This window comes from Canis aureus, chromosome 36 (assembly GCF_053574225.1).
Source record: "Canis aureus isolate CA01 chromosome 36, VMU_Caureus_v.1.0, whole genome shotgun sequence".
Lineage (NCBI taxonomy): Eukaryota > Metazoa > Chordata > Mammalia > Carnivora > Canidae > Canis > Canis aureus.
The window spans coordinates 30,848,277-30,858,873 of record NC_135646.1 but is presented as its reverse complement, the minus strand read 5'-3'; the positions used below and the strand labels follow the sequence as shown (position 1 = coordinate 30,858,873).

Here is a 10,597-nt window from a genome sequence, read left to right as displayed (position 1 = left end):
ATTAGGCAGCATACCGAAGGACCTTGTTTTTTTAATAACAATTTTATTTTTGAGAGCATGAGACAGAGGAGAGAGAGAGAGACAGAGACAGAGACAGAGGCAGAAAATTAGGGCAAGAGAGAAGCAGGCTCCCCACCAGGACCCCAATATGGGACTCGATCCCAGACTCTAGAATCACACCCTGAGTCAAAGGCAGAGACTTAACCCCTGAGCCACCCAGGTATCCCGGATCCTGTTTTTTATGCCACTCTGATACCCTATATCTTTTAATTGGAGCATTTAGTATCAGCATTCAAAGTGCTTATTCAAAGATATGAACTTTGTGCCTTTGTTTTACCCGTAGAGTTGGTGTTTCTGGTGACGTTCTCTGGTCCTTTCTAGTCTTTGTTGCTTTTGTCTCTTTTTTTCCCCCCACTAGAATAGTCCCTCTTAAAATTCCCTAGTGGACGGGTTTAGCAGTCATGAACTCCTTTATACTTTGCCTGTCTGGGAAAATGTTTCCTTCTATCCTGAATGACACCCTTGCTGAAGAAAGAATTCATACAAATTGGACTCCAATAAAAAGAAATTTAAAAACATAAAATAAATTTTTGCTATTATGATTGAGGAAAATGGCATTTAGGAGGAAAAGCAGAAGCTGAAAGAGAAGAGGAAAGATTTCACCAACCGTAGCCTTCACAGGGACTTGGTGTCCTTTCCTAGGAGGCCCCCCCCCCCCCCGTAGGATGCTTCCTGCCCCTCTGCGTTCCTTTTTGGAACACAGCAGGCACATCTCCATGCCTCCAGCACCTCTGCAGTCATGGTTTATAGCGTCTTCCAGGTATCCTACTGGGGACCACAGTGTCGTGTATGTAACCATCCAGCTGCTGTTTGACAACATTGGGGGGATTCTGACTTTTGTTGGTTGTGGGGTGTGTGTGTGTCTATCACATGAAGCTATCATGTGCAACTATCAGATCCTCTGCTGGGTAGACCAAATTCCGAAATGGTTGTTACAACATCATTTCTCGTGCTGATGCTGGGTGGCTAGCTGGGCTTTCCTGGCCGACCCGCGGCTTGCTCCTGTAGTGAATTCAGCTGGAGGGTCAGCTGAGGTGGTAGGTCTGGCTTGGCCACATTCCCATGTCCGGCAGTGGGTCTTGCCGAGCTCCGGCTGCTTCTGTTCTCCCCGATGCCTCTCCAGCAGGGAGTAAGACCTCGGGGCTACCCTGGCGGGAGCTCCTGAGGAGCTGGGTGCCCATGGCGGGGAGCGCTGAGGCTGCCTCTGTGTGGTCAGGGTGGGGATGGGGCTGAGGTCCCTCAGTCCCCTGTGCTGCCTGGCTTTCAGGCCGAGCCCCATGCTCACCCAGCCCCTACTCACTAGGGCGAGGAGGGTGTCCTCCACAGGCTGGTGTGATAGATCCAGCACCACAAGGTGTGCACGCTGAGTCCACCTGGTGAGCGTTGCCCAGGTGCATGAGCTGCAAGTTGGGACCCAGGAAATTTAACAAAATTCCCGTACTCCTGGACAAGCAGAGCAGGACTGATTATTTTGTGCTACACCCACCACCTCCCCTATGACCCCCAAATGACCAGCTTATGGCTTAAGGCGCTGCCCCACCCAAGTCAAGCTGCTGGGCACACCCTAATCGGAAATCGGCTCATAACAATGTAACCCTGCTTTGTGTCCCCCAAAACTGCGCGCCGATTCTGACCAAAGTAATAGGCCAGCTCAAGTGGATACTATAGTGTAAGGTGTAATTCAATCAGCCACCTGCGTGTTGACCGACATGACTGTGCAAATTTCTGCATATCCCATGGTCCACTGACCCTATAAATCTGTTATGCCTCTTAGTCTCAGGGTCCAAGTCCCTGCTCCGCTGTGTCCTGTGAACTTGGACCCAAGCTCCACCTTGTAGAGAAACCCTCGGGAGTTTGCTTTGGTGTCGGCTCCTTGGTGGTTTCTCAGATTCGTAGTCTTGGGCACAACACAAGGGCCTGCTGTCCTGACATCCCTTCCAGGGCCACGCTGAGTGCCCCACAGGCCCTCTGTGCCCCAGGCACACTGGCATGGGGATGCGGGGAGGGTAGTACATGCCCTGGAACCGGGCCAGCCCCGGCCTCCTGGACAGAGAGAGCACAGACCTCCCAGATCGCTTTGCACAGACCCTGGTGACCTGAGGTTCCCTGGCTGTCACTCTGTCCTAGCCCATTCTGGCCCGCGGGGCACAGGATGTGTCCCAGTATAGTCTGTGGGGTCCTGACCCTGGCGTCTGGCCACCCCTGGAAGGCACGTGGGGACGTCAGCTGTGTATGCCTTGTGGTGTCCCTGCAGGGGCTGTTTGGGGCCTGGGTGATGCCCCCTCCTCCTCTCTGTGGGTCTCTCCACACCCTGTGCACAGAGTTCTGGGAGACACAGAAAAGGGCTGGCTGTGCATTTTTACACCACTACACTTTATTGACTTTCTACAGTAAATGGTCTCAGAGCCATGGGTGCGCGCCTTCACCTGGGGAGGGAGACCTTTCAGTCCTTTACGGGAGGACAAGAATCACATGGGTTGGGGTTGAGTGCTGGAGTTCCCCACCTGGGAGCATGTGTGGACTCCCGGTGGGGGCGTGTGTCCTGAGGTTTCAGCCTGAGAGACGGTTCTGAGGACAGCAGAGCTGAACTGGACCTGCAGCTCATGGGCTCCTGCGCTGGGTTCCCGCAGGGTAGCTGGACCCTGGCCTCGGGCCTCCTGGGGCCTGAGTATCTGGAGGAGCTTGCCTCCTGGTGTGGGTGCAGGTGGGGCCCACCGGCCTACCCCTGCTCTCCCCACCCTGGGGTGTACCGGGATCCTCAGGGCTGCCCTAGGTCTGAGACCTGGATCTGTGGGTCACGCCCAGGGCCCAGGAGGCCACATCCAGCTGTGAGAGGGCTCGCTCAGCGTGGGGCCAGAATCCAGGGCTGCACAGGGCCATGGGGGGCTGGAACACATTCGTCTTTGTGTTGGGCCCTGGGGGAGGGGCCCAAATCAACCCAGCCCCCACAGATCCTGGAGCCAGGGCAGCCCAGGTCCCACTGGGTTAGGGGCTGTTGTCCTGTGCAGGTTGTGTCGCCCTCCAGGAGGGAGAGTGGGTGGAGGCAAGGCACAGTGGTTCCTTTGCACCACTCACCTGACCCTCTCTGTTGGGGATTCCGTGCCTTCACTCCTCCCTGCAACCCATGTGTGCTCTATTGAACACCCAGTCTTCTGATGGGAACAGGGTATCCAGAGAATCCCAGGGAGGCTGAGCATGTCTCATAGGGGTCACCTGCACCGGGTGTTTGCTGGGGGCCGATGGTGTGGGGTAGATGGTGTGGGACCAGGGGTATGATGGTGGTGGAGTGTGGGGAATGGTGTAGGGGGGATGGTGTTGTGGTGTAGTGTGGGTTAGGATTGTGTGGAGCTGTGAGGGGGATGGTGTTATGTGGAATGCCATTGGGGATGATGATGTAAGGGGATGATGTGGGGGTGGGGAATGAGCAGGATGGCGTGGGAGGCCTGCGGACACAGGGCATCCCCTTCCTCTAAGATGCACAAGGAGACTTCTACAGTTAAAGGCTACCCCAGTCTAGGGTTTGCTGAGACACCTGCCCCTGTGGCACCGTGTGGTCAGTGCAGGGCCCTGGCTGGACCAGGGTCATTATCTGGGGGTCATCATACTATGTATGTTTTCAAATTGCAAATTGTCTCAAATGAAATGCATAGAATTTAGAAATATATAAAGCACCGAGAGTGGGTGTCACTCTGACCCGTCCGACCCTCATGGGATTGATGTGTGTCCTGCTCTAGCCGTGGCCATGCCGCCTGGCCCCCAGGCCTGGTTCCTGCCCCCCACGTCCCCCACCCCATCCCCTGCTTCTCAGGGCGCCGTCCCTCTCCCCTTTGGGGTTCAGCTCCCATAGCAACCACTGGAGGCCCCATCCTAGTGGCCTCCTCATCCCCGAGTCCCTGGGGGTGGGGCACAGAGGTCATCCCCAACACCCTACCATGGAGCGGTTTGTTGTTGGCTGCTGTTGCTCCCCTCGGCTTCAGAAGCCCCGTTTTCCCTACCCCGAAGCCCACAGGCCTCCCCTGGGTCCTGATCCCCCCTAGCCCCTCAATCTCACCCTACCCTGTAGTTGTCCCAAAATATGATGTGACTGCTGAACGTCCTGTTGATGTCCAGGTCCACCTGTGTGATGTCCCTGGAGGAGACCAGGTCCTCCTCTCTCATTTCCTGTGGGAAAACCAGGGAGGAGGAGCTGGCATCAGGGACACAGACCCCGACCTTTCACCAGGTGCTCTCCTGGGCAGGGAGCCCTGGGGCCACCATGGTAGTGTGTCCTGCCCAAAACTCCTTCCTTCCCCTGGGAGCCTGGGGATGGCGGGAGTGCCCACCTTTCCCGTGGGACCTGTGTGAGGGCCTGTGCCCAGCTGTTGTGGGCGGGGAGGTGACTGAGGGTCAGCATGGGTGGGAGGGGACAGGAGGTCAGTCCAGGTGGGGAGGGGTCATGGGGGTGTTGTTCCCAAGATGGCGAATCCGAGAATCCACTAAAGAGCCGACACTGATGCAAACACACGTGGGTTGTTTTACAAACTCGAGCATGGGTTCAAGTATACGCCACAGAGTGGAACAGGGACTTGGACCCGAGGAGTGTTTTAGCTTACTTTTAAGGGCTGGTCTCGGGGACCTCCAGAAGGGCTGGAGCAATTCCTCCAGTTCTGTTTACATTTTGATATGGGGCCTTCCGGGGCATTGAGCTCTTTTCTCATTCTAATTGGCTTTCCAGGCCTTTGCTTAGGCTCAGATTTTATTCTATTGTGGGGCTTTCTAAGACATTAGCTGTAAACTTTGTTTTTTTACAGTAACTGAAGTAATGCAAATTTCAGCTCTTCTTCACAGGGGCCTGGGACTGCTGGACCTGTGCTAATACTGAATGTAAAATAGAATGGCCATAATGTTCTCAGCCTCCACGCATCCCGTCCTGTCCTATCTAGCTCATGCCCCCCTCCCTGGAGCTCCTAAGAGAGAAATTGCAAATGACCTCAGCGTGGCTACCAGTGTTGTGGGACAGGCCCAGGGATTTGAGATTAGGAAGAACTGGGGCACGGGCTTCCCAGCTGTGCAGCAGGATTCGATGCTGCAGACTCTTATTCCCTAAGGCTATCTTGACAACTGACTTTGTACATAGAAAAGTTCTCCTTTGTCTTTAAAAGTGCAGGAGCGAGTTAAGCATTTTTTCTCTGCCCATCTGATTGCTAAGATTCCACTCTGAGACATATTTCCTGTTAATAAGGATAATTTACTATCCATAATACTATGGTTAAAATATTCTGACACAAGTAATTCAAAGGGATGAGGGTTTCTCATCTCTTTCTTCACAGCTCAGTCACTCATCAGGAAATGCATCTTTATTGATTTGGAAATGATTGAGAGACATTAGTACCAATGGTCCTATTATTACGTGAAGGATTCTTCCCTGAGATTCTTCCCGTTTCAACTGACAATGAAACACTATGAACTCTTTGGAAGACAAATGTCCAGGAAATAAATGTTATGCATTGCTAATTTTAAATGCACTTGCAATATGGTGTCTATTATAATAGAAGTATTTTTATCTGATTTTTGCTATTTATTATCCTTTCCTGCTTCAGGTTGAGGAGGCATTATACGTGTTCATAAATGTTTTTCTTTCCTTCTGATATAAAATTCTTACTTTGTTCCCATCGAAGGAACTTTTTAAGAATAAGGCAAAAGATACTTCAAGGATTCTTAAAATGTCTTCACACTGGAGCCTGATTCATTTAAGTCAATTTTCAAATTAAATCTTATTTCTTAGAAAGAAAACAAAGATTTATAGGGAAATTGAGAATATAGTACAGAGAATTCTCATGCACTTGCACTCAATTTCTCCAATTATTGATATCTTATATCAGTACGGTACAAATATTAGCTAATGAATCAATATTAAAATTTTCACAATAACCAAAGACCACACTTTATTCACATTTCCTTAGTTTTTGCTAAATCACTATCCCTCATACCACACTCCATTTGTCCTCATGTTTTCTTAGGCTCCTCTGGATTGTGACAGTCTTTCAGCCTTTCCTTGTTGTTGTTGAACTGGAACACTTTGAGAAGTAGAGTATTTTGTAAAATTTCCCTCAGTTGGGACATGTCTGTTGTTTATCTCATAATTGAACTGTTTTTGTGGATTATATACAGAGATATACTGCCATTTTTATTATATCATGTAAAGGATAGATACTATCAACACGATTTATCAGTCTTGGTATCGATCTGATCATCTTGCTGAGGTAGTGTTTGTCAGGTTTCTCTGTAGTAAAGTGATTCTTTATTATTATTATTATTATATTATCATTATTAAGTTTTTCATAATATATTTTGTAGAAGGAAGTTACTATGTGTATTCCACACATAAGATTGGGAAGCTACGCTCAGGAACTTGCAGGTGGAATGTCTGCACAAATTATTTGAAAATCTTCTACATGGGATATTTCTTTTCCCTCTGGGTTTGTTTCTTTTTCAAAGATGCTATTTATTTATTTGAGAGAGAGAAGACTGATAAACATGTGCTAGAGGGACAGAGGGCGAGGGAGAAGCAGGTTCCCTGCTGAACAGGGAGCCTTCCTTGGGATCTGGATCATGATCTGACCCTAAGGCAGAAGCTTAACTAACTGAGCCACCCAGGTGCCACTCTTTCTTTTTCTTTCTTTCTTTCTTTCTTTCTTTCTTTCTTTCTTTCTTTCTTTCTTTCTTTCTTTCTTCTTTTTTTCTTTCTTTTAGTTAATAATAAATTTACTTTTTATTGGTATTCAATTTGCCTACATACAGAATAACAACCAGTGCTCATCGCGTCAAGTGCCCCCCTCAGTGCCCGTCACACATTCACCCCCATCCCCGCCCTCCCCCCCTTACATCACCCCTAGTTCGTTTCCCAGAGTTAGGAGTCGTTATGTTCTGTCTCCCTTTCTGATATTTCCCACACATTTCTTCTCCCTTCCCTTATATTCCCTTTCACTATTATCTATATTCCCCAAGTGAAAGAGAACATACAATATTTGTCTTTTTCTGATTGACTTACTTCACTCAGCATGATACCTTCCAGGTCTATCCACGTTGAAGGAAATGGTGGTTATTTGTCGTTTCTAATGGCTGAGCAAGCCCACCTTTCCCCTGTCTTCATCTTGGGAGTCTCCCATGATATGAATGTTATTGTTTTAATAAGTGGCTGAGTTCCGAAGTCTGCCTTTGTGGTCCATAACCTTCCTTGTTTTTTTTTTTTTAATTTTTATTTATTATGATAGTCTCACAGAGAGAGAGAGAGAGAGAGAGGCAGAGACACAGGCAGAGGGAGAAGCAGGCTCCATGCACTGGGAGCCCGACGTGGGATTCGATCCTGGGTCTCCAGGATCGCGCCCTGGGCCAAAGGCAGGCGCCAAACCGCTGTGCCACCCAGGGATCCCACCTTCCTTGTTTTTAAGGCTTCCACTTGGGACTGCATCTCAGTTATAGCATTTTTAACGTTGGCCTGACTAGATTTTAATTCTTTCATTTCTACAGTAAGGGATTCTCTAGTTTTCTTCTGTGCTCTTTCTCCAGCCCAGATTCTATCTTTATAATCATTGTTTTAAACTGTAGTCAGACATCATATATTTGTATTGATGGACTTCCTGGCTGTGAGTACTACCTCATATTATTTTATGGAGGTGAATTTCTCCATCTCATTATTTTTTCCAGAAACGAAAGAAGAAAAAGAAAAACCAAGAAAAACAATAACAACTGCCGTCCCAAAAAAAACTACCAGATTATTTTTGCCTGGTTGTTAAAAGATTCTAAATCCCAAAATAAGAAACACAATTAAAGTACCATGAAACCTAAAATGAGAAATATATAAGGTACATACATAAAAGTTAAAATAAGGCAATTTATAAAATAGAATCAAAGAAAATAAATGAAAATAAATCACAAAGTACAAAGGAAGCTAGACCCTTGTTTCCAAGCAGAGCTGAAGCTCTGCAGCCTCTGTGGTCCGACAACTTGGTGGCAGCTAATGGTCTGTGCGGTGTCTGGGGATAGGCCATGCAGCTGATTGTCAGGTGCACATCTGCCTGAGAGATCCATCTGTGGGGTCAGAGGCGGGGTGGGCATCAGCGCGTCTGGACTCCAGCGGGCGGCGCTGTGCTGCTCACTCGGACCCAGCCCAGATGGGCGGGATACGGGTGGGGTCTTCGGGTCCTCTGGCTCTGGGGCTGAGCATCCTGCCCCCCGTCTGCAGGGGCCTCCACAGAAGAGCCCACAAGCCCCCGGGTCTCCGCCACTTCTCTCAGAACCCTGCGTTCACTCTACCTTCGTCCGAGCTTCTTTTGGTTTTCTTTTTTTATCTCAGACTGTTGTGCCCAAGATTGCGAATCCGAGAAATCTCCGAGAAGCCGACACTGATGCAAACACACAAGGGTTTATTTACCACCTCGAGCTTGTGTCCAAGTATACCCGACAGAGCGGAGCAGGGACTTGGACCCTGAGGTGGCTTAGGCTTAGTTTTAAGGGCTGGTCTCGGGGACCTCCAGAAGGGCTGGAGCAATTCCTCAAGTTCTGTTTACATTTTGATATGGGACCTTCAAGGGCATTGAGCTCTGTTCTCATTCTAATAGGGGCTTCCTGCCCTTGGCTTGGGATCAGTTTTGATTCAATAGTGGGGCTTTCTAGGACATAAAGCTGTAAAAATCAAAGGATCCACACCTGGAAGGGGGACGTCACACTGTCCCTATATGCTGAAGACGCGGAACTAGAAACAGGCAACCCCAGAGCCTCCACCGAAACCTGTTAGAACTAAGGAGTGGGTTCAGTAAAGTCACGGGACACAAACTGAAACTACAGAGCAGAGTAGCCTTGCTGTGTCCTGACGATGAGCACTCAGGAAGGAAAGGAAGGATGTGAAGGCCTTCTCAGGAGCATCAAGGAGAATAAATGAGACTGAACCAAAGGAGCACAAGACTTGTGCACTGAGCCATACCAGGCTCTGGGAGGCCGTCCTGGGCTTGTGGGGTGGGAGCCTCATCTTGTGAAAATGTCCAAGGTTCCTGAAGCCACCCTCATTTTCAAAGTCATTCCTATCAAAATCATGGTGACAGAACTTAGAAATAGGAAAAAAAAACATAACATCCATCCTCCTCAACAAATAACCCCGGACAGCAAATCAGTATTGGAGAAGCAGGACAGAGTGAGACGCAGCACTTTCCTATTTCCCCTGTTATGCCCCACCCCTCCAGCGACCCTCAGTTCATTTCCTATCGTTAAGAGTCTGTATTTCCTGCATCTGTTTTGATCTTATTTGTCTTTCCTTCCCTTCACAGTAGTACATCTGCTTTGCTTCTTGAATTCCACCTATGAATGACACCACACGGTCATTCTCTTTCCCAAGTGACTTACTTCACTTAACATGATCCCTTTAGTTCTATCCACATCATAGCAAATGGCAAGATTTCCTTTTCTTTGATAGCTGAGTACCATTCCTCTATGACCATCATCTATCTCCCATCCTCTTTATCCATCATCTGCCACAGGGCACTGAGGCTCCTCCCACATTTTGGCTACTGTGGACCCAGCTGCTGTGGACATTGGGGTGCAGGTGTCCCACGTCTCACTGCATCTGTATCTTCGGAGTAAGCTCCAGGCCGTTCACCTGCTGGTCGCAGGGTGGCTCATTTGTAACTTCCTGAGGGGCCTCCACACTGTTTCCAGGGCGGCTCCACCAACCCGCGGTCCCGCCCACAGTGGAAGAGGGTTGAGTGAGTTTTGCAGGACGTGGTAAAAGTCTGGTCCACATTTCATTTCGCGTCCTGTGGGCTCCAATTCCTTGTTCTTAAGTATTTCTAGGGAAGCCGGGTGTTGGGCTCCTTTTCAGTGAGATGTTTCCGAAGCTAACAGGCCCCAGCTGGAGCCTGAAAGGAGGCAGGTGCGGCCCATGGAGCAGAGGCTGCCTCCTGCACAGTCTCCTGCAGCGCCTGAGTGTCCCGCAGGGGGCGCCCGAGGCCAGACCCCTCCCATGGGGCAAGCATGTGCAGTAGGCCTCCTCTGCCTGCACTATCAGGAGCCAGCCTGTGCTGAGGAGGCCTGAGGGGGATGTGGGGAGGCGTCTATGCTGATGAGCTGCAGCCTCCTCAGGACCCGCGGGAAGTCTTCAGGGGGAAATTGGGTCGAGTTCATGCTGACAGAAGCCCCGGTCTCCTCAGGACCCGCGGTGAGGCTTTAGGAAGATGTGGGCCCGCATCCACCCTGACAGGAGCCCCTGGGCCCCCTCAGGACCTGCGGGGAGTCTTCAGGAAGATGTGGGCCTACATCCACACTGACAGGAGCCCTGAGCCACCTCAGGACCCACGGGGAGGTTTCAGGAAATTGTGGGCCGCATCCACGCTGACAGGCGCCCCTGAGCAGCCTCAGGACCAGCGGAGAGGCTTCAGGAGGATATGGGCCTACATCCACGCTGACAGGAGCCCCTGAGCCGCCTCAGGACCTGCGGGGAGGCTTCAGAAAGTTGTGGTGCGACGTCCACTCTGGCAGGAGCTCCCAGGCCCCTCAGGACATAAGT

At 50.1% G+C, this 10,597-nt stretch overlaps 1 long non-coding RNA gene across 2 annotated transcripts in view; it reads right to left on the bottom strand.

Annotated features, from left to right (window-relative positions):
• Positions 1 to 4,200: 4,200 nt before the first annotated feature.
• The window catches only part of LOC144305989 (uncharacterized), a 31,587-nt gene continuing 25,190 nt past the window's right edge, over positions 4,201 to 10,597 (bottom strand). Inside the window, exon 6 of one of the 2 annotated variants that reach the window (XR_013373026.1) lies at positions 4,201 to 4,221. This is a non-coding gene — a long non-coding RNA (uncharacterized LOC144305989). Of the gene's footprint in view, positions 4,222 to 8,422; positions 8,445 to 10,597 lie in introns of those variants that run through there. The other variant, XR_013373024.1, reaches the window with a different exon arrangement.